Raw genomic sequence first — 22,116 nt, 5'->3', positions numbered from 1 at the left:
TTGAGAAGCGCTGGGTAGTTGTCCTGGTGCCCATCCTGTGGGGCTGATTGCACCCATCCGTGCCACACCTTACCAACTACTGATACCAGGTTCAGCTGGAAGGAGCCCAAGAATCCGACTTAGCCTGTGAACCTTTCTTGAGGGTCAGGTCTACATCTGATTAGGTTCCCTGCTCCCTCCCACTCCTGACTAACCCCTTCAGTACCTATCCACTTGGAAGTCCCAGCATGTTTCAGTGCCAGGGAAGCAAGGACCTGGGCGACAATCCCATCTGGAAGCAGTGGCACAGCTTACGACCTGTGCTTTGAGTGTCTTGGCCCGATGGCCTGACCTCGTGGTGCTTTGCCTAGTCAATCTAGCAGAGTTTGCCCTGCCCTGACCCTGGGGCATGGAAGTAGGAACATCAGACTGAAAACAGAAGTGTCGTGGAAGAGAATGACTACAACATGCTAGAGCTGAGATGGCTGCACCAGAGGTGGTGCCCGATGCAGAGCACGGTGGCGTCCATTCCTCCCCTCGCCTGCAGCAGACGCCTTGTTCGAGCCCAGCTCTTCCACCTTCTGAGTGTGCACTGGGCCCTACTTCCTCTCCCGATAGGGCCCTCCAGGCAGATGCTGCCCATTTCTCTGGTTTTGCACTTACAGTACAACTATTTTAAATTTTCTTTGTTCGGAGTAGCATCCATGAACACTCATATTGTGGTTCTAGAGTTTTGTCGCAGAATTCTGAGTTCCCAAACAACCTCTGAGATGCCATCAGCAACTCTGGCCTCATTTTTGCCACTCTTGTATGTTCAGCCTAGCACAATGCTGCTGGCGAAATGAGTGCATGTGTCTCTGAGATCGTCATGCGTGTCTCCATTCCATGGGTGGTTCTCGAGCAGCTCTCTGTGTCCAGTGCTGCAATGGGCTGGGACTTGAGGAGTCACACCCCGAGTGGGGACCCAGCCTCCTGCCCCAGCTGACTCACCCCTGCTGCACTAACTCCAAAGGGGCCTCATTTCCTTTCATTCCTCATCACTCGGTGGGAGTAACAGTGGATTGGGTCAGTCAGCTTCCTGACCAGATAAACAATGTGACCTGATTTTCTGATCTTCAGGGAGCGTCATGGCTGACCATGACCACCTTCCTGGACCATCTGCCATCACGCTGACTTGAGCTCAGGAGTCAGGCAGGTACCATAGGGAGTAGGAGGAACTGGAGGGACTGGGAGAGGTCAGGACCTGTTCAGAGGAAGCAGCAGCCACTCAGCTCAAACAGACTTACCAGGTGGGGATTTGGACCCAGTGTTGGCAGATGATCCGGCTTTAAAAGAAGCAAGAAATACAGCCCTGGCCAGTGTGGCTCAGTTAATTGGAGCGTCGTCCCATGCACTGAAAGGTTATGGATTCAATCGCCAGTCAGGGCACATACCTGGGTTGCAGGTTTGATCCCCTGTCGGGAAGCCTACAAGAAGCAACCAATCGATGTTTCCCTTTTCACATAGATGTTTCTCTCTCTCTCTTGCTCTCTCTCTCCCCGCTCCTTCTTCTCTCTCTAAAAGTCATGAAAAAAATGTCCTCAGGAGACGATCAAAAAAGTTAATAAAAACAAAAGAAGCAAAAAGATACAGATTTTTTGTGTGTAAATCCCTTGCTTTTAAAAGTTGCCCCCTGAGGCCTCACCAATAAGTTAAAGAAAGTACAAAGTTGGTATCTTTATAGGACATTCAGAGATAAATCATGGACTCTCCCCAAATTCACAGAACTCTAACCTGCTCCAACCCACGTAAACTGTGCTGACATCACCCGGATGGAGGCCTGGCTTTTCCAGGCTGTGGTTTATCTCTGTTCCCTAAACATGGTGCTGTTTCTCCACCCACCTCAGATGCTTCTGGAATAAGAACCAGAAATGCCATCAGGACACTTGTATTTATTTATTTATTTTTGCTTTGTTCTGATCTTAAAGCTCATCTTTTCCTTTGTTAAGTCTGTTTGAAGAGAGATTTTTCTCCCTGGCCTCGATATCAATTTTTCTGTAAAGTGCTTTCTGATTACAAAAACGTGGCCAGAAGTCAGGTCACTTACATGTTTTGGGTTCGTGGAGCTCAGTGGTCTCTGATGTAATTTTTTTTTTTTTTTTTACCCTGGCCTCATTTGTTTCATTGGTAACGTGGAATGATAATGCTCATTGATTCCAAAGTTGGTGGAATCACTTTAGGAAAAGTCAAGGGTGCTCCCTAATTGTAAGGTGTTAAGTTCAAATTAAAAGGCGCTGCTGGTTACAGCTTCCACATTTCCTAAAGCAAACAAAACAAGGTCTATTGGTTCTCTCTCTCTCTCTCTCTCTTTCTCTCTTTCTCTCTTTCTCTCTTGCCTTCAACATTAAATTCATATCCAGGCTTTTCTGATACAGCTACTGATTATTTGGTTAGATGCCCAGTGAGTTGCTCCAAGATTCTGTGCGTGGTCACTATCTGTCATTCCTTTTGCTGAACTCCCGGAGGTGTCGTCTGTTCTCAGTTTTATTGGAGGCTGTTGCGTAGTTGCGTAACCATTTCCTGTGTGTGCTCTGCGTCTCAGAGGGAACAGAAAGGGTTCTGCTGCTGTCTCAGCAGCGGCTGCCACAGACACTTGTGGGTTGTCTGTGCTGGAAACCCCAGGCCGGGTCTGTTGCTAATCCTCCTTTTGCTAGAGTTTGAGTTTGAGAAGACCTGCAAGCCCATTTCTGTGCAGCGTCCCACTGGAGACTGGAGGCAGTGCGATGGGGGGAAGGGAACTCGCATGGGTCATGGGAGGTGGCTGGGCAGGGCTGATGGACCAGGGTTTAAGCTCAGGCAGTGTCTTTAGAGCTGACTTCCTTTGCTGCAGCCTCGTTCTGAAGGAATGAAGGCGTGTCTTTCCAAGCGAGTCTTCCCCCCACCCCCGCCCGTCCTTTGCCCCTAGTGTTTGTGGATGGCTGGTTTTGTGGTGGTTTGCCCACTGCACAGGCTGTGGCATTCTGTTGTCTCCGCCCTCTGACCTCTCCCCCTCCCATCGATCAGGGCTCATGGGAAGCAAGTAGATTCTCACCTGTCCGTTTACCTACACATTTGAATTACCTGGAGAGGCTTTTAAAAATACTGATGCCAAGCTCTGACCAGTATGGCTCAGTTGGTTGGGTGTCATCCCTCAAAGCAAAAGATCGCTGGTTCGAATCCTGATCAGGTCACATGCCTGGGTTGCAGGTTCGGTCTCCTGTCTGGGTGCTTAGGAGGGGCAGCCGATTGAAGTTTCTGTCTCACATGGATGTGCTCTCCCTCTCTTTCTTCCTCCCTCCCCCCTCTCTAAAAATAAATAAATAAAATCTTTTAAAAATAAAAAAGTAAAGAAAAAAATTACTGATGCCTGAGCCCCAGTCAAGACTGACCAAATCAAGATTTCTGGGAGGAGGGGGCCATAAGAATTTTTTAAGTAGTCCCCAGGTCAGATTTGTATATGCTGCACCTGGAATTTACTATATAACCACCGAAAACATAATGTGGAATGATGGACGAATACATGGATGGGTAGATCTATGATAAGGCAAGAACAGTAAAATGTGAACCGTAGAATCGAGGTAGTTGGCGTGCAGTATTCATTATACGATTCTTTCGTCTTTGCTCTGATTTACATTTTTCAAATTAGAGTGTTGGCCCAGAAGAGAAACCCTCCCACACTTCTGCAGATGACTCATTTGGGGCTGACGCCATCCACGGCTCGACGGTGGCATTGGACGGAGAGAGGTGGCATCTGTGTGGAAAAAGGGTGTCGGGTCAGCAGGTCTTAGCACACGGCTGGTGGCTGGGTGGCCACTGCATATTTAGGAAAAGGGACCCCAAGAAGGCCCGGAGAGAACGTAGGTGAGAACAAACTCCTGGCTGATTCAATATCCACAGTGAACCCGAAACATGATTAATTGGAATTCCGAGTGCCATTGATTCACATATGAGCGTAGAGGAAGTGGATGCTTTTGAAAGGTGCTGGGTCTTTTATAGGAACATCTGGTTATTCCACATGGGAGCGGAATCTTGGAGCTAGAGAACCCACTGAGGGTCATCTAGTCCAGCCTCCCATTCATTGTCCTCCCCAGTGACCTGAGCTGAATTGCATTTGATGTGTGCAGCTGGATGACCCTAAGGCCACTGTTTTGAGGGTGAAGTCACTTTTACTCCGAGCACATGCTGGGAGAGTTTCGGAGAGTTTTCCTGAGAGCGTAAGAAAAGCTGTTTTGTGCAAGGCTGGATTGCCGCTCTCTTCCCTGCTATTTTAGAACTGGGGGCCGAGGCGATGGGAGAAGGAGGCTGCCTCAAGGAGAAGTGGGTTGTGTAGTGCTTGTGTTTTTACTTCGCACTGAGTCACGGGTCCTGCTCCTGCCTGAAATGTGCAGAATGAAGTCTCTTTCTAACTTCCCTGCTCTCCAAACGTTGTCCCGCTTTTAAGGAGTACAGAAGCAAAGGCCCTTCTGTCCTGCCTGTGGGCCTGGGGAACAAATGACAAAGGCCCTTTAAGGGAGGGGGCAGGGTCAAGAGTCCTGCAGATGTGAGGTTACAGTGTGTCAGCTGGGCCCCTGGGAGCTGAAGCCAGCTCATCGGAGAGGTCTCAGCACAGGGCCCATTTGTGGGTTCTCGAAAAGAAATGCCCTGATTATGAGTGACGCTGACCCTGCTTCCCAGAGCCTCTTGGGCTCATGGAGAACTTGGACAGTCTGTTCTCCTGGACTTTTTGGAGCTTTGATATAAACTTCTGCCCGATTCCTTTCTCTTACAACTAATGCCCTCGTGGGCCTTGATCTGTAACTTCTCTTTCAATTTCTACATCTATAAAATACAGATGGAGAAATATCTCTAAGCCCTTTCAGTATTTATAGTAACTAATTTCCATAGTGCTGTGTAGTTCACAAGTTCCACTCACACACATCACCTCCTTTGAGTCAAACAGTCTTCTCAGAGGGTTTGAGTGTCTCAGGGCTCGATGCTGAAATGCCATGTCTTCTCACTCTGTAACCTTTCCTTGGGCAACTTTCCATAACTTCAGTTACCGTCCGTATTACGCTAGGTCTGTAATTTACACATTACATGTAGCAGTATGTAAATTATAGACCTGGCCTGAGCCTGCATCTCTCTCCGAAACCCGATCACCCAGTTGCCATCTTGCTCTCTCTAAGGCTCCCCCATGAAACATGTCAAAGACTGAACCTGCGATGCTGCTCTCCCCCAGGCTCCACCCCAAACCTGTTCCCTGTCTCGGCCTACGGTGCAGTCATCCATCCACTCGGGCAGGTCGGCACCTAGGAGCCATCCTTGACATCGTATGTCATCAGTCATTCGGTCTTACTGACTTTTCTGCCTAAATATCTTGACTCCATCTACTTCTTTCCATCTTCCCAGCTGCCTCCTTTGGACGAAGGTACCCTCATCTACTACCAGGTCTACTGCAGTGATCTATGAACTACTCTTTCCACCTCTCTTGTCCTCTGTTTCCTTACCATCATCCCCGGATTTGGGAGAAATCTTCTCAAAATGCAAATTGGATTCGGTGACTGCCCTTCCTTAAACAGCTCAATGGCTTCCTATTGCTGTTATGAGCAAAACACCGTCCCTGGCGAGACCTACACCTACCTTCCCCTGTGGTTTGACCTCTGCATCTGCTCCAGCTGTAAGAACTTTCCCCCTTTTAAAGTTCTTTAAATAAATTCCTTGTTGCCACAGGGCCTTTGCACATGCTCTTCCCTCTCTCTGGAACTCTTTTCCTTCTGTCTCCCCTTTGCGCAGTGACCTGTTAACATATCCTTTAGAATAACTCAAGCCTTAAGGAAATTCTCTTTGCTCTTTGATATTGGGGTGCCTTTGTTTCAGAGGGGCTATAATGTTTTGCAATTTATGTTCATTATAAACACTCAGAAAGGTCTGTTCCATGAATGAACCCAATGGGGGTTGGAGGACAAGTCTTTCTACGTACTTTTTTTTTTAACTGAAGGAGATTGCTTTTTTTTTTTTTTTTTTTAAAGGCAGATGCTTGGCTTGACGGATGTGTAATTTGACACTACAGATATTCCTGCCTCTAATTAGTTCCCTCTCCCGACATTTCTCAGTCCCAGCAGATTCCCGCTTGGCCCCGGCAGTCAATGGTTTGGACGTGCACCGTGGGACATACGGTGCCAGCTCATACAATGTGTGTAGGTTGCTAGAAACCTTGCGAAAACTTGCCCAAGGAACTCCCGGAGAGTTTAGCTGTGCCCGTGGATGGGGGAGTCATTAATTGGAAGCTCCGTGTGAGCAACTGATGAACAATGAGAGCGGGCTTTGAAGGGAGGGTCTCGAGTCTGAATGTAAAGCCACGGCTGACTGGGACCCCTCTAGCCCTTCTCCCTGCGCGTCTGCATGGCAGTAGGAGGAAGATCCTGGCCCTGCGGTGTCTCTGGGCGTGGTAGCCCGTCTGGTGCCAGAGGGGCCCTGTGCTCTCACCTCCTCATCCATAGGACATCTCGTAGCTATTGCTGCCTACTTGCCCTGCGGACCACACTTGACTGACTCACTCTAGCTGTGCTTCCTTCTGGCTCCCAAGGCCATGTGCATCTCCGTCGCGTTCAAACAGTACAGGCCTCTGGGGGTCGCTGTGTAGGAAAAGGTGGTGTGTGTCTGTGGCTGTAGTTCTGCCTGACTTAGTCAAAGCTTGTCGACTTGGAGCACGCCCCCACTGCGCGCCTGAGGATTCAGCCAGCAGCCAGCGTCTCCACCCCCGAGGACCCTTGGCACATAAATGGGAAGAGGGATCCCTATGACTAAGTCCCTCATTACTTGAGGGATTTCAGACCATCTCAGGCTTTCATGCTAGCATATTTCCTCAATATTCTGGAGTGCGTTGAGTGTGTGTGTGTATTTTCTCCTGTATAAATAGTTTTTGTAGGGGCCCTGAAGTCTTGGTCCTTGTGTTGGTATTTGGGGCCATTCCCCAAATCAAACAGGAGGGCCCTGTTTGCAGGGTATCCACCTGGGAACTTGCTGGTGAGACATTTCTCCTTGGGTTGGTTTATCTACAATGTATTTATTGGTGAATGTTACCATACCCGGTGTGGAGTGCCCTTAGATGACTATGGAGCTCAAAATAAAAAACCTGCTCTCATTCTAGATTCATTGTTTTGTATCTCTTATCAAGAAAAACTGTTGCTACAGTATTGTTCGTTATGAGAAGAATACTCCTCCATTACAGAAACTGGAAAATAAACAAAAAGACATCTCTCCAAAACTTACTACGCCCTCAAAACTGTTGTGAATTTCTGTTGCATTAGCATGCATTTTTCTGTGAATATATTTGTGTAACCACAATTCCTAGTTTTCATATAACTTTTGTGTCACACTCATTATATCAGTGATGGACATTCTTCTTATTTCGATACTTACCTTTTACTTTTTAGTGCCTATATATTACTCATTTGGCATATGTTTGGTATTTCTTAAGTAATATCCAAGTGTTAGAACTTCAGGTTATGTTCCTTTTCTTGCTCTTTTGAACTAATTGGCTTAATTTTTAATTAATAGTTTGAGAAAGGTAGAAAGAGCCCGAGCAGGCGTAGTGAACATCTTGCGGCTTTTTGTGGCTTCCCCGGGGAAGTCCGTGATGCCGAGTAGAACCCAGGGTGAGGTGGTTTGCAGTGGGAGGGAAGGAGACACCTAGCAGGGGGTTCTGATTATCATGCCGAGTAAGGGCCTGAGTTCTTCCACACCCACTCGCAACAGCTGCAGGCCCCCTCAGTGTCCCGTGTCACAACTTAGGTGCCTGCCTTTAGTTTTTTTTTTTTCTGTAATATGCAACTCACCTCCTGGGAATAAGTGGGCAACTTTAGGCTGTGTAGACTTATCCGTGTGTGTGGCAGTGTTCCTGCTAACCTAATTCAGGGGCTCTGATGGTGCTGATGTTAGAAGCGTGCCATGCCCGAGACTTTTTAGAAAGTATGAATATCTTTCATACCCCACCGAGGCCCGGGGTTAGAAAGTACGGGCGGTAGAGGTGGACGTGCACCGCACAGCAGTTCTGCTGGAAGCTGGAGAACTAGCCAGAGGAGAAAGCTGTTCTTAGAACAAGGCACATGCTGTTGGTTCCAGACATTCTTTCTTGCTGGAGGATACAAAAGTGGTGTTTAACGGCCGCTGGCCCCACGCCTACTCTCCAGCCCTGTGGAATGCGCCCTGTCTGGGCCACACTCGCAGCCGTCAAGGCTGTTACTGTGGGGAGGGGAGAAGCCAGCCTCCCAGGTCCTCGGCCGGACTGCTGCTGCCAGAAGGAGTCACTTTTGACGTTGGGCTTCCCACTGAGCCCTGCCCCTGCTCCCTGGCCTCTCCTGCTCACAGAAGCAGGCTTCTTTTTCGTCGGTACAGTCGCTGTTTCTTTGTGGCAAGGGCTTCAGCCAGAACGAGAAGTTAAGGAGCAGAGTTTATAAGACACTGTGTTTGGTGGAGGGCGTCACCCTGTTCTGTGGGAGATGTGATGTGTGGGTGCACTCCGGCTTCTGTGGGTTCTGGCCCTCGCCGGCTGAGACTGCTCTCTGCATGGAGGAAGAGAGAAAAGAAATTCAACGCGACAGCTTACGCTTTAGGATCCTATTTGGGCGGTTTAAGTGGGGATGGTGTTATTCTGTCCTCTCTCATCTCGATAATAATAACAACTTCTGTGAATTATGTCATTTGACCCTCACAATCAACCCCTTGAGTTAGGTACTACTTTTGGCCCCATTTTAGAGGTGAGGAAACTGAGGCTTAAAGATATTGAGTGACGTGTTCTGTTCAGCACTGATAGATGGTACCCCAGCCAGGCAGCCTGAATCGAGAGCTGGATGAGCCTTTAATCCTCACATAATAGTGCCTTCAGGGTCAGTAGGAGGAGCTTACTGGGTAAACGAGGAGGTCCTGAGGGTTATGGAAATTTTGCTTCTTGGGTTGGGGCTAGTTTGTAATTTTTCCCCCTAACCTTTTTCTTTCAAAAATTTCCAGACCCAAGAGAAGCTGTAAAAATATTATAGTGGAGACATAGCCTTCATCCAAATTCACTGATTGTTAATATTTTGCATTAGCTTGTTCCTCTCTCTGCCTGTTTTGCTTTGCTGACCCTTTGAAAGTTCGTTGAGACTTTACGACATTATAGCTCCAAATACTGTAGCAAGTCTTTGAAGAACAAAGACAGACATAGTCCTAAACAACCTCAATAAAAATCGTCTTGCTCCAAACAATTCAACATTGATGCCCTACTGTCTTCTACGTCCTTGTTCAAATCACTCCAGTGTTTCCTGAAAAGTTCTTTGTAGCTGTGTTTTTTAAAATCCAGTATTCGACGAAAGAGCAAACATTGTTTTTATAATTTGTAATCTTGATACGGTGCACATTCTCTCTCAGAATGAGAACAGTTTGCTTTGGCTTACCGAGGGAGACCAGGCATCGCGCTGTGGTTCCAGATTTCCCTGTCTCTCTCGACTAAGCAGCTCCACAAGTGTCCTTATTTGACCCATTGTATTACTGGGCACCGCATCTTCTTTCTTCCTTCTCGCTCTTCTGCTCCACTTTTTTCTTGATGCTTTCTTGTCCCATTTTCTTTCCTCATTCCCTTTCCCCTTCCTCTCTTTCCTCCCTACTTTTCCCAGACCCCCTGTGATATATACACAGACATGCTCTCATACATTGTAATTATTTTGTGCTTTAATTTGGAAACTGGTGGTGTGGCAGGTGGCAGCTGCCAAATTGGATTCATTTATGGCTTGGGACCAGACCAGGTGATGAGGTTGGGGGTCTCTACTGGGGGGCTGACCTAACGTAGATCCTGTTGGAGGAGGCTCAGAGAAGTAGATCAATTTCTGTTGTTTATAAGCCACCCATTCCCTGGTATTTTGTTACAGCTGCCCAAGTGGACTAAGACCATGTGAAAGTTTAAGAATTCCTGCCCTAGGCTAGGAGGCTAGGTTTGGTGGATTGTCCATTTTGACACAAATATCAGCACTTTCTTTTGCTTTTCCTCAGGTGTCAAATCAGACCATTTTACGTGGAGTGAGATTTATGAGAGCTCACCTTGGTCAGTTCACGGGACCTTGGGGGAGAGCAGACTTGTGGCAAGGCTTTGCAGATAGCTGCATCTTTCAGACGGGAACCCCTGCTTCCTGTTCTGGCTCGGTTCTCCCCACGTGGGCCATGTTCTGGCTCCAAGGCTGTTTAATCAGTGCTTTCTGGGGCCGGGCTCTTTGTAAGGGGGCCTAAGGAAATATTCCAGAAGAACCACTAACGTGGGCCTAATCACCTGTGGATGTGTTACAGGTACAAGGTTCTTGTACCTGAAGAAAGGCCGATATTCAATATATTGGAGTTTGGAGCAAGGAAAGATTAATTGATCCAGAAGGCCCAGCTCGAGAAGATGGGAGAACTAATTCTCAAATCTATCTTAAGAGAGCCTGGAATTCAGGTGCCTTTTATTGCCCAGGGAAGGGAGAAGGGGCGAGGCAAGGAGTGGGTGCCAGCGGTAGACTGGTAGGTGTGGGAAAGGGATTCAGGGAAGAGCTGACGTTTCTAAATCCCTTTGTTCTTGCCTGGTCCCTTGATCCCTGATAATGCGAGTTCAATTCTGGAGACTCCTGTGAATCATTGAAAAACAGTCATGACTTTGTACAAATTTCCCCATGTCTTTGCTGACGAGCGCTGCTCAAACCTCAAGCAAAATGTCCCCAGTTACTTTGCATGTGTATAGCAGGAGCTGTGTGTCTGCAGGGCATCAGAGAGGGAGCATTTCTCTCTGTTACAGGTTCTGTTAACATTTTAATAACAATATTCTAATATTTCAGAAGTAGATTCCCAAACCTCAAAGTTAAGTGGCTCTGGTCATTGATTTCATGTAACTATTCTAGAGGAGAAAAATCAAATGCTTAAACTGGCAGAATTCCACATTTTTTCCTGTCTTTTTTTGGCTTTTGTTTCTCGTAATAAGTGTAAATATATTTGTGTGCTTGTGTGTGTGTGATGTATGTTTGAAGGAGAGAGGGAGGAGACTGGAATTACTGTTTATAGGAAAATTGTTAGTTATCTGGAGGAGGGGTGGTTACTGCAATTGGCAACACTTGAACAGTTGTGGGGTGCCGCGCACCACGATACCCCTTGATCTCACGCTGGCTTTGGAGCTCTCTACATATCTGAGTGTTTTCACATAGGCGGTTTCCTCATCTATCTTGTTTCCCCTATTGGATAGTCTCTGCAGTGGAAATAGATGGTTAGTGGGACTAGAATCACTAGTGGGTTGTGATTTTTTTATAACTTGAAGGATAGAGTATCATTGGAAGAATCCGGTAGCAGTTTATCCAGATAATTCAGTGTCTGGCCACCTTGGATATCACAGCTTTTCCCTTCCTTCCCTCCCTGGGGGCAGGGAGCTCAGAGAAAACCTTTACCTGTGAGATCTGAGTGGCTTAAAATTCTTGTATGTGGTGGATCCACAGCCTCAGGTGCTCCAATACCTGTGCTGGGTGGGGAAGGATGAACTCTGAGGGAAACGTTCCCCTGTCAGAATACATGACTGATTTGGTAGTGACAGGTGTTTGGGGAGCCAGGTACAGACTTGTTGGTAGATTAAGTGAGTGTTGTTTTAAATGGTAATTTTAAAGGGGATATGGGTGGGTATTTAGACTTTCCAGAAACTTATTTCTGCTGGAAATAGATTGTGATAAATTCTTATTTTGGTGTTGTTATTTTTCTTTTCTGTTTCCTACAGATATTCCAAACACTGAATAAAATAGGCTTAAAAAATCACAAAAAAAACAAACTAAGAGGGGGATGATCATATCTGTTTTAGGGTTATAAAAACAAATCAAGTAAGAGTGAAACACAATTATTTCTGTATCAGAAATTTAGGGAGGAGGATTCCAAATGACCTAGGGAAAAAATTAGGTAAGCCCTGTGGTCAAAGACTCTAATACAAATAGAGTTCTTGAAGGATGAAGTTGGGAGAACATTTCAATGGAATCTGTAAAGAACAGGAAAAGTAGCCCTGGCTGGTGTGGCTCAGTGGATTGACTGCCAGCCTGTGAACCAAAAGGTCACTGGTTCAATTCCCAGTCTAGGACACATGCCTGGATTGCAGGCCAGGTCCCCGGTAGGGGGTGCACAAGAGGCAACCACACATTGATGTTTCTCTCCATGTCTTTCTCCCTTCCCCTCTCTCTAAAAATAAATAATAAAATCTTAAAAAAAAAGAACAGGAAAAATAATACAAAAATAGGGGGAAATGACACCAGAGAGTGACTGGAAAATTTTCTGGTATGCTCAGATAGCAAAAAAATATGCCTGGAAAGTAGAAGGATTGGTCTTGATCCTAAGACAAATAAGAAAAGTCACGTGGGCCGTCAGAAACCGGTGTAAGGAGTACCAAGGTGAAGTGTGGGTTACAGAAAAGTGGAGCGAGGTGAGTACAGTATAGATATTTGAAAAGTGAAAAGCTTGCCTTGAATACCTGGAAACCATCTAGCGGTGACTATTGAACATGTCCTTCGGGGGTGGGAAGCAAGCAGCGCTGGCTAAGTGGTAGCATGGATTTGCTGCAAGGTAGTCGAGACAACGGGAATCTGGCTTGGAGCCAAAGGAGATGGCAGCGTGTAGGAGGGCTGTGTCTGTCGTCTTGCTAATCGGCAAATTGGAAGATGTCATAGACCATGTACTTACTAAGACTTCTGTTGCGGTGGAAGTGGAGTTCTTGCGGTGTCGCAAAGAAAAGAGTTTCCTGAGACCCGCATGGGAGGATGGGGTTCCGTGGCAAACTTTACTGATGATGTGAAATTATAAGGGGGTTCCCCTCCTGACTTCCCATTGTCCCATCTGTGTCCATCTCACCGTGGAAGAGGTCCCGTCTTGTCTTCAGGCGGGCCAGGATGAAGGCCAGTGCCCAGAGTCTCTGCTCCATACTAAAGTCTGGTCCAGTTCCCAGCTAGCTGAATGTGTTTCCAGCTGCAGTGCATGGCTGCGATGCGGGGTTCAGGCTCCTCCTGGAGCCTGCGTGTGGCGTCTGCACAGCCCAGGGCCACACGGCTGTGAAGACCACATGGCTGTGGAGAGAGGATGCACAAATGTGTGGGGCAAGTGTGGATCACGAGCAGGAGAGACAGCTTCTTTGTGCCCCTGTGGTTATAACCAGGGGCATCTTCAAAGTGATCAGTCAACTTCCCAAGTTTTTGTGGGCGCTTGATAGGTCCAAACCCTCCTAGTTAGTCTGATGGGCCTCTAGGGTCCAGTACCTCCTCCTGCACCCTGCAAGGATCCGGGACTGGAGGGGGGAAGGGAGGAGTGTTGATCCCCTTGGTGGAGAAATGCTGGGATCCCTTGGAATGTGAAGCTGCAGCTTCCTAGTGAAGCAAACAGGCTCACGCTTCCCAGTTTATTAAACTCCATGTCTACCTCCCTCTGCTCTCCTTTCCTAAATACTGACAGTGACAGAAAGTTCTGGATTAGGAAGGAGAGCAAAGGAGGGGCTGGTGTGAGGGAGGAAGGAAGGAGAAATGAAGGACTGAAGACCCCAGGGACTCAAGGCTGAGGGGGGTGCTCCTGTGTCAGAATCAGTCTTCAAATCCCCTTGCAGGCTAGGAATGCGAGGGGAGAGCTGACTGGGCAATGTCGAGAGTGGAAAGGGTGGGAATGCACTGATTGAATAAATATTTATGGAGTACTTACTTTGTGCCAGGTACTATATTCTGGTTGCTGGGATGTGGCAGTGAATGAAGCAAAGGCCCAGCCCACATGGAGCTGACGTGCTAGTGAGGGAGACAGAAAACACACACACAGGTGTACTTTCTCAGGCGGTGACAGTGTTAGGGAGAGCAGTGGAGCAGGTGGATGGCCTAAGGACGTAGGATGCTCAGGCACGTCCTCTCTGCTCTTGTGGCGTTTGCGCCTGAGGGCAGTGCTGGGGTAGCAGCACTCATCCAAACATGTGGGGGGATGCCGTTGTGGAAGCTGTGGCTGGTGCGTGGGCAGCACTGAGGAGGCCAGGTGTGCGTGGGTCAGAGTGAGCAGGACACAAAGGGGGGGCGTGAAGGTGGAGAAGGTGGAGGGTGGAGGGTGGAGGGGAGAAAGGAGGACTTGGGAACCAGTGATTCGTCTCACACGATCCAGGATTGGGAGCAGAGGAGCAACCTGGCCTGAGAATGCTCAGGGCCCTTCTTTACGGCAGTCTTCATGGAGTTCCAGAGTCAGAGCCGCGGCCGTCCAGTGAAGGGGATAAGCAGACAGCTTTCAGGCCCATGCACGACAGCCTAACAATGAAAGGTGCCGGTGCTCTAAGCTGTGTGGGTCTTCATCTTCAGAAGTGCTACATGTCCTGTTCCTCTGTCCAGCCTAGTTCTGAATTAAAAACCTCCAGGTACCCTTTCCGTGTGAACATTCTCTGACTCTCCCCCGCTGGAGGGCAAGCGTTTCCCAACTTCGGCCCTGGCCCTGACCCTGACTTTCCGTGGGATGGCAGATGGGGAAGCAGACCAGGGTGTGCGGGTGGGGGTGGGGGAGGGGTAACAGGAAGGACCGATGGAGGGCTGGGGGCAGGTCCCCAGAGACGTGGGGAGCCGTTTGAGTTCCCAGGGAAGGGCTTCTGTGGTTCAGAAAAGTTAGGAAGTCCGGCGTAGAGGGAAGGGCTGGCTGAGCAGTGGGGGCATGAGGAGGGTGGCACCCTAAGACACGTGACAAGAGTCCTGGACAGTGTACTGGGCAAGTGGGGGTTGGGAGGGGTCCTTTAGCAAAGGTTGAGTCTGAGAATTCCCAGGGACAGAGAGTAGAAACAGTGGTGAAGGTGATAATTCACAGTCCTGTGAAGTGTGCCTCTGGGCAAGAAAAGAAAAAGCTTCACTTCTCCAGGGACCAGCACACCAAAGACCCTGGTGGGGCTCGGCAGAGGTGGTGATGGGACGGGGCGTGGGGCCAGAGTTGACGCCTGGGGCAGGGAGGGAGAGCCCTGAGTGTGCTGTTGTGGGGGAGGAGGGAAGAAAGGGCCTCTCTGCAGAGCGGGCCAGGGTGGGACAGGCGGAGATTCCCCTGCGGTGGGGCCTGCGGGTGTGGGAAGGCCATTTGACTCCACCAGAGAGGATCACACTCAGCTTTGCTTCGGCTGTGCAGGGCGAGAGGCCCATGGTGGCGGTCTCCCCAGATATAATTCCGAGGACTTCCGCCCTTCCCCAAACTGCTGTTTCATTGGATGCCGGCCTGATCTCAGGGACACTGGATTCATTAATTTAAATTGTGAAAATTGGAGTCAGTCAAAAATTTAAAAAAATTTTTATCTCTCCTCTCCAGTTTATCCATAATTTGGAAGAAGGAAATGACTTTAATACAGAACATAAAGATTTAATTAAAAAGTTTAAGTTCCTCACTAAAACAGATTTTAAGGCCACATTTCTTTTTGAGTTAAAGAAATAATTGACTTTTAGGTTTAAAATAATTAATAAAAATAATAAAATAATTGATAAATAAGATTAGATTTATTTGTTAATTTAAATAAAATGCACCTTTCCCCTGGTCGTGTAGCTCAGTTGGTTGCACCATCCCATGCACCAAAAGTTTGAGGGTTCAATTCCTGGCTGGGGTGCATATGGGAGGCAGCCAATCAAAGTGTCTCTCTCACATCGACGTTTTTCTCTCTCTCTCTCTCATTCTCTCTCCCTTCTTCTCTCTGTAAAATGAGTGAACGTGTTTTCAGGTGAGGATTTAAAAACTAAGTAAATAAAACACGTGCCTGACTTTAGTAGGGGTTGTGTTATGCTTCCACTCTTTACAAATGCACACAATTAGCCCGTGGCATTTTTGTGCCTTTCCAGTGGTTCCCCTCCTGCTGTCTCCACAGGTGTGTGCTCCAGGTTCTGGGATACTTGGTCCAATCGAATTGAACCATGCCAGGCTAACATAGCACTAACCCTGACCATCGCATATTCCTGCTTCTTTCTTTCTCTCTAAGTCATGGAAAGGCGTTGGCCAAAATCAATAAAATTCTAGTTTTGGGGGCAGAATTGCAGTCTGCACAACTATACTTCTTTCCTTCATTCTTTTTCACATACTGTCTCCTCCCATACATACATATATTTTATTTTGCATTTATTTGTAGTTGCTGCATTTTAAGCTGGCATTCGCACGAGAAGTCTGTCGTGAGCTCAGCCCGCATTACTCTGTAGGACGGGGTTTGTGAATGGAAAACTCACGAGCTCATGCAGTCACTCTGATGGCGGTTTAAATTCTAGCTCCAGCACCTTCACACCTTGTGACCTGGGCACGTTGCTCAACCTCCCTGAGCCTTGGTTTGCTGCTCTAGAAAGTGGGTCTAATCATACTCCCCTGATGGAGAGGTCGTGAGAGTTTACACTGTAATGTGTGTGAAGCACCTCGAAAGTGCCTTTATAAGTGGAGGTTCCTGGTGTTCCTGGTGTTGTTTTTTAGAGAACTACAATGGGGATATGAAGGAGTGGGAATTTTAAGAACTAGGGAAGGGAACATGGAAGGAATACGAAGAGAAGGGAGTGAAAGTGAAAAGATACTGAGTTGAGTATTTTCTCATTCAGTTTTCTGCTGTATTAGTGATCTCAGTAGTAAAATTTCTTTACATTTTCTAAATATTATACCCTCTTCCCTCATTGGATGGTTGAGGATGCAGTTTACCTAGACTAATTTAATGTGGTCTTTAGACTTTGATTTTCGTCATGATTTCATTGACCCTAGTTTGTAGAATATCGGAGCAATCATCGATCTGCTTTACTATCTTTAAGGAATTGAATGTCACTCTGACATATGGCTATCCCTTCTCTTCCAAAAAGTTTTTGAAAATGGTGTATGAATTTTGCTCTCTAACAAACGAGTGGCTTAAATTTCTATGGACCAGCGACTTGAAAGCAGCCCCGATGGTTAATACTTCCGCTGATGTCAGCGGGGTTAACTCACGAGTCTGTGGCCAGGGGTTGGCCGGCTAGAGAGCTCTACTTCTGGAGGGTGGCCTGCAATCAGCTGGAATGAAAGAGGAAGTGAGTGGCTGGGGTGCTGGACCTCACGACTCTCATCATCCAGCAGGCTAGCTCTGGGGTGTCCACAAAGCAGCTCAGCTTTCTAAGGCGGGGGCGTCCAACCTTTTGGCATCTCTGGGCCACACTGGAAGAAGAGGAGTTGTCTTGGGCCACACATTGACTATACAAACACTGACAAAAACTGATGAGCAAAAAAATAAAAAGGTTTTAAGTAAATTATGATTTTGGGCCGCATTTATAGCCATCCTGGGCCACATGCGGCCCACGGGTCGTGGGTTGGGCACTCAAGTTCTGTCCAGTTTCAGAACTTGGACGGTGTCATTTTTACCACATTCTCTTGGCCAAAGCAACTCAAAAGGCCATTCCAGAATCAGTGAGCAGAAACATGGAGACAGCCTCTTAATGGAAGGAGCTTCATAGTACTGGACTGTACAGTCCTCATTCATAAGTCACTTCTAGTTTCTGGGAATCAATAGATTCTTTCTCAAGTATATATAGTGTTTTCTGCTTTAAATTTGACAGCCCCCCTCCCCCCCCTCCGCCTATGAATTGGTGCTCTGAAGACTGAAAAGAGATGCTTAAGTTATTATTTCCCTTAAATTGCAGCCAGAGCTCAAGTTTGAAAAATGTTGGCACTAAAAGTTGACCGTGACTCTGCTGGGCCCTCCTTGGGTTTCATCCCTGACCTCATCCACTCACCCATATCTAAGCAGTGGCCAGGCAGGGTGGGGAAGCGTCAGCTGGATGACCTCGCTGGAGGCTGCTCAGGTGGCCCTGCCTCAAGAACACTTTTTAATCGGCCTCTGGTGCAGAAGGGGTGTGGGAAAAAGACCACTCCCCTCAGTGAACTGGGTCTCTTGGAACGTTTAGACGCTGCATTGGAGCACATGCTAAGCAGATAAGTTAGTTCCGTAAATACAATTATTTTTGAACTCTTTTTAAGCCATCAGATGATCTCAAGCTGCTGGGTTTGTTTATGTAGCTAAGAATTTTTTTCCCTGATCATCTTGAGGGAGTGGAAATTCCAATCATTTCCCCATATTCCTGATTTGAGATCTCAGTGGTTTTTCTCTTAAGTCCCAAATTCAACAGGGTTCTTCTTCTTCTTTTTTTAAAACATGAATGCTCTTCAAACTGTGTTAGTCTGTTAGCCATACCCTTGGCCTTGTGTGCCTGGGGTAACACGAACTCCCGGAATTGTCTTCTGGCCTGTAAATTGGAAACTCAACCATAATCCCACTAAGCCCAGGGAAGTAACTGTGAACAAAGAAGGGAGAAGAGGGGTCGGGGAGCTACCTACTTCCTTCAGTCACCATGGAGGTACAGTGATGGCCTGGGTTTCGGAGAAAACTAGCAAGTGATTGATTCAGTTTAACAGCTCCTCAAGACCTTGGTGGGTCAGGCCCGGTACACTAGATGCCAGACGTAATGCCTCCACCTTTGGGGAGGAGAGGCTGCATTATGATTGTTATTTCACTCTCGGTGACAGCAAAGGTGAGTAAGGGCCTATCTGAAGTATTTTTGCCTGTTGATCAGTTAATGCCTTAGCAGAGTAAAGAGGGAAAAGTCCCTGCATTTAGCATCTTTTCTCCTCCACTCCCACTCTAGATCATCTTTGTACAGGTGTGTCCTTTGGGGAAAACTTGCAAAGCAGGTAAATTGAATGGAAGAAGTACAAATTATTTAGATTAGCAACATATTCTTCACTTAACAAGAATGAAGGAAAATTATCCATCTTCTCTTGAGTTTGAGGGTTGTTTATTAGTTGAGTGAATGGCGTGGACATCTAGGTGGCAGGTGCTTAGTCTTTTTCTGGTGGGAGGTAGTCAGGGCTGGGTTGACATTTCAGTGTGACGGTGACCAGGCAGCCCTGTGGTGGACGGGATGCGGTGCGGAGGGCAGAGAAAGTGACAGGGTGTGCCTCTCATCGAGTTATCCAGCGTGTTTTTCGCTTTTGATGTGTCTAGGCATTGCGTTAAATCCTGTGGTCACATCCTCGAAGAGCAGGAAATAGATAAAAATGCACAAAGTAAGTGATAAAGGCAGTCATAGAAATAACGTCTGGGGCTCTGGGTGCAGTTTGGGCACACGGTGAGGTGACATACTAGGTAGGTGAGTGGGCGATGGCTGGTTGTGAAGTTTGCCGGGGGAGATGGGAGACAAATGGAATCCTGGGCTGCAAGCCTCTCGGGTCCAAAGGTGGAAAGATGTAATGAGCCCTGGATGTTTGGGGAAATCCGTGTCACTATGTCTGGCTAGACGGCAGTGGGGCTGTGTGAGTGGAGAGGCAGGAAGAAAGGAAGACAAAACATTTGGAGAATTTTAATGTACATGGGGGCGGTGGTATTGTATTAAATTCACACACACAAGGTTTTGAGAAAGGCCTCTGTTTTAACAAAAAGAAGCACTGTTCTCTAAAAGCAGCTCTTCCACAGCCAGGTTAATTGAATTTTGCCACTTTCCTGGGACCCGTGGGTTCCTTTTCCTAGAAAAAGGTGAGCAGATTCCCCCAGCCCTGGGGAACGCCGTTTCACCCGTTCGAATGGTCTAATGTTGCAGGTGGAACATTGTGCTGGATGAACTGATCGTAACCTTCAGCCTGGATTGTGAAATGCGGATTAAAATAACCATCATCGTCACTTGGGTCTGTTCCAATATGGTGTTTCTGAGCTTTGGCTTCTCAAAAAATGTTTGGCCCAATACTCTGATGGATTCTCAAGACCCGAAAGATGGAAAATGGAGAGCGAATGGCAGTCGGAGAGGGGCTGAGGTGGGCTTGAGAGAGCTCAGGTTTGATTTGGAGGGACCGTGAAGGATGTTTTACAATGAAAAATGTTCAGTTATATTGAAATTGTACTCTCCTAGTTATACCTTATGTACTGCACACAATCACTGCTTTTTTAAAACAATCTTCACCCAAGGATAGGTTGTTGATTTTAGAGAGAGAGGAAATGAGAAAGAGAGAGAGAGAGAAACATCATTCAGTTGCCTTCCATACGTACCCTGACCGGGGATCGAACCCTCAACCTAGGTATGTGCCCTGACCCGGGGATCGAACAACCTTTTGGTGTACGGGACAATTCTCCCACCAACTGAACCACCCAGCCAGGGCCAATCACGGCTTTTTAATCTCATTTCCACGTACTTAGAAGCAGGAAACAGTTGTTCATAAAACAATTGCAAGGCCTCTTGGGTCTTTTCTGATTTGAAGTTTTATATTCCTGAGATGATGACCAGCAAATAGGTGGCATCTGTTAGCACCTAGTGGCAGCCAAATCCGAGTCCTGGAATCAAGTGCTTCAGTTAGTGTTCTAGGCATCAAATCAGGAATGATTTCAGGTAGATTCTAAGGGAGGCAGGGAGAGAAGGGAAATTTCTCTTGCAACGAGGAAGACTATGATTCCCGAGACACTCCCCGTGCGGCCTTGGGGATGTTATTTAATCTTTTGGAGATTTGGTTTCTACCTTCCTATGGCACCTGCCTCTTTGAGTGGGGTTCTAGTTTTATCTGTAACATTTTAGTTCTTTTTTGAAAATCTGAGGCCAACACAGCCAATTTACATTGTAAGACTTTGGGTGGTGGGCTTCAGGGATCTCTGTTAAATTATTTTCTAAATTACTCTATTCAGAAATTTTTCCAATTAGAACAACATTTTAATCACAAATTGTAACAAAGTGCCCGGGGCCCTTCCCCAGATTCCTGGGCTCCGAGAGTATTTTTGAACCTGACGTTTATGTTGGCTGGGGGACCAAAGGGGAGACGAGGAAGGTGGCATTCCTGAAGAAGGAATCATACAATTAAAATGGCCATTGTCACACTTATCCTGTGGCTCTTAGCACACAAGGAGTCAATTTGCTCCTACCCATCAGGCCTCGGTGCCCTGCTTTGGAAAGGAAGCGTCTGCGAACGCGTGCTTTTTTCCATGCCTGTTCCGTGGCTTCTTACTCTGTGAAGGCGGAAAGTGGGCCAGGATTTCTAGAGGATTTCTAATGACGGAGGGTAGTGGGAGTGCCAGCCGCTTACACAAGGCTCTCCCGGTGAGAAGCAGAGGTCAGGAAAGTAAATGCTTCATCCTCTGAATGTAGGTTAAAATGCGTAAGGAATAGTGTCTCCACCCGTGGCTCTGGCAGAGGAATGCTGCGTTTTGGAGTTTTCTTTGATGTTCAGCAAGAACCCAGATCCCAGGGGAGAGAGCAGGGCCCGGAGGCTGCAACATCGCTGGCGCTGGCTCGCTGCAGCTTTGCAGCAGGGACAACTTGGAGCTTTCCCGAGTCTGGGTTCTCAGTGACTAAGAGAGCTGAATGACTAAGTATGCCTTTGCTTAGGCAATGTTGCAATTTTCTTCCTCCTCTTGTGGGTTGAGCAATTGTCCCGGTTTGCTTGGGACTGAGGAGTTTTTCGAAATGCAGGACTTTAAGTGCTAATAATTCCGAGGCAAACTGGGGCAGTTGGTCACCCTCCCTTCCAGCTCCCCCTGCCTGTGCCTTCTCTCTCTCCTCTTCCCACTGCCCAAAACACAGTGCGCACCCCCAACTCCTTTCTTTACAGCTCCAGATAAACTCTGCACATGGTGGAGCTGGAGCTTGGCAAAACAAAGTTTAAAAATAGGGGTGCTCCGCCCTGGCTGGTGTAGCTCAGTGGATTGAGCATGGGCCTGCAAACCAAAGGGTCACCAGTTCGATTCCCACTCAGGGCACATGCCTGGGTTGTGGACCAGGTCCCCAGTTGGAGGCATGCAAGAGGCAACCACACATTGATATTTCTCTCCTTTTCTTTCCCCCTCCCTTCCCTTCTCTCTAAAAATAAATAAATCTTAAAAAAAAATAAGGGTGCTCCTTAAGGAGCTCAGGCCTCAAGCATCACTGTCCTTGTGGGGGGTGACGCCACCTTGCAGTGCCCCTGATTATTGCTTTTGCTGGACATTTATGACAATAGAAAGCTGGGGCCATTGCAGTTAGAGCGGGGCGCAAGGAGGTAGCTCGACGGTGACTGGGAAGCCACTGCCTCTCTTACCTCTCCTGGGCAGCTGCTGGCTGTTCCCGCCCCGAGGAGTGGGCGTCTTGTAACCTGTGGATTATGTTCCTTGATTGATTATCGGCCTTTTCTTTT

The 22,116-nt window shown here is 47.5% G+C and overlaps 1 protein-coding gene across 5 annotated transcripts in view; it reads left to right on the top strand.

Moving 5' to 3' along the window:
- CREB3L2 (cAMP responsive element binding protein 3 like 2) overlaps window positions 1-22,116 on the top strand; it is a 104,429-nt gene that overhangs the window by 19,792 nt on the left and 62,521 nt on the right. The window lies entirely within an intron of this gene.

The sequence above is a fragment of the Desmodus rotundus genome, chromosome 6 (assembly GCF_022682495.2).
Source record: "Desmodus rotundus isolate HL8 chromosome 6, HLdesRot8A.1, whole genome shotgun sequence".
NCBI classification, from domain to species: Eukaryota; Metazoa; Chordata; class Mammalia; order Chiroptera; family Phyllostomidae; genus Desmodus; species Desmodus rotundus.
The sequence above is the reverse complement of the archived record's forward strand: the minus strand, read 5'-3'. Positions and strand labels throughout refer to the sequence as shown.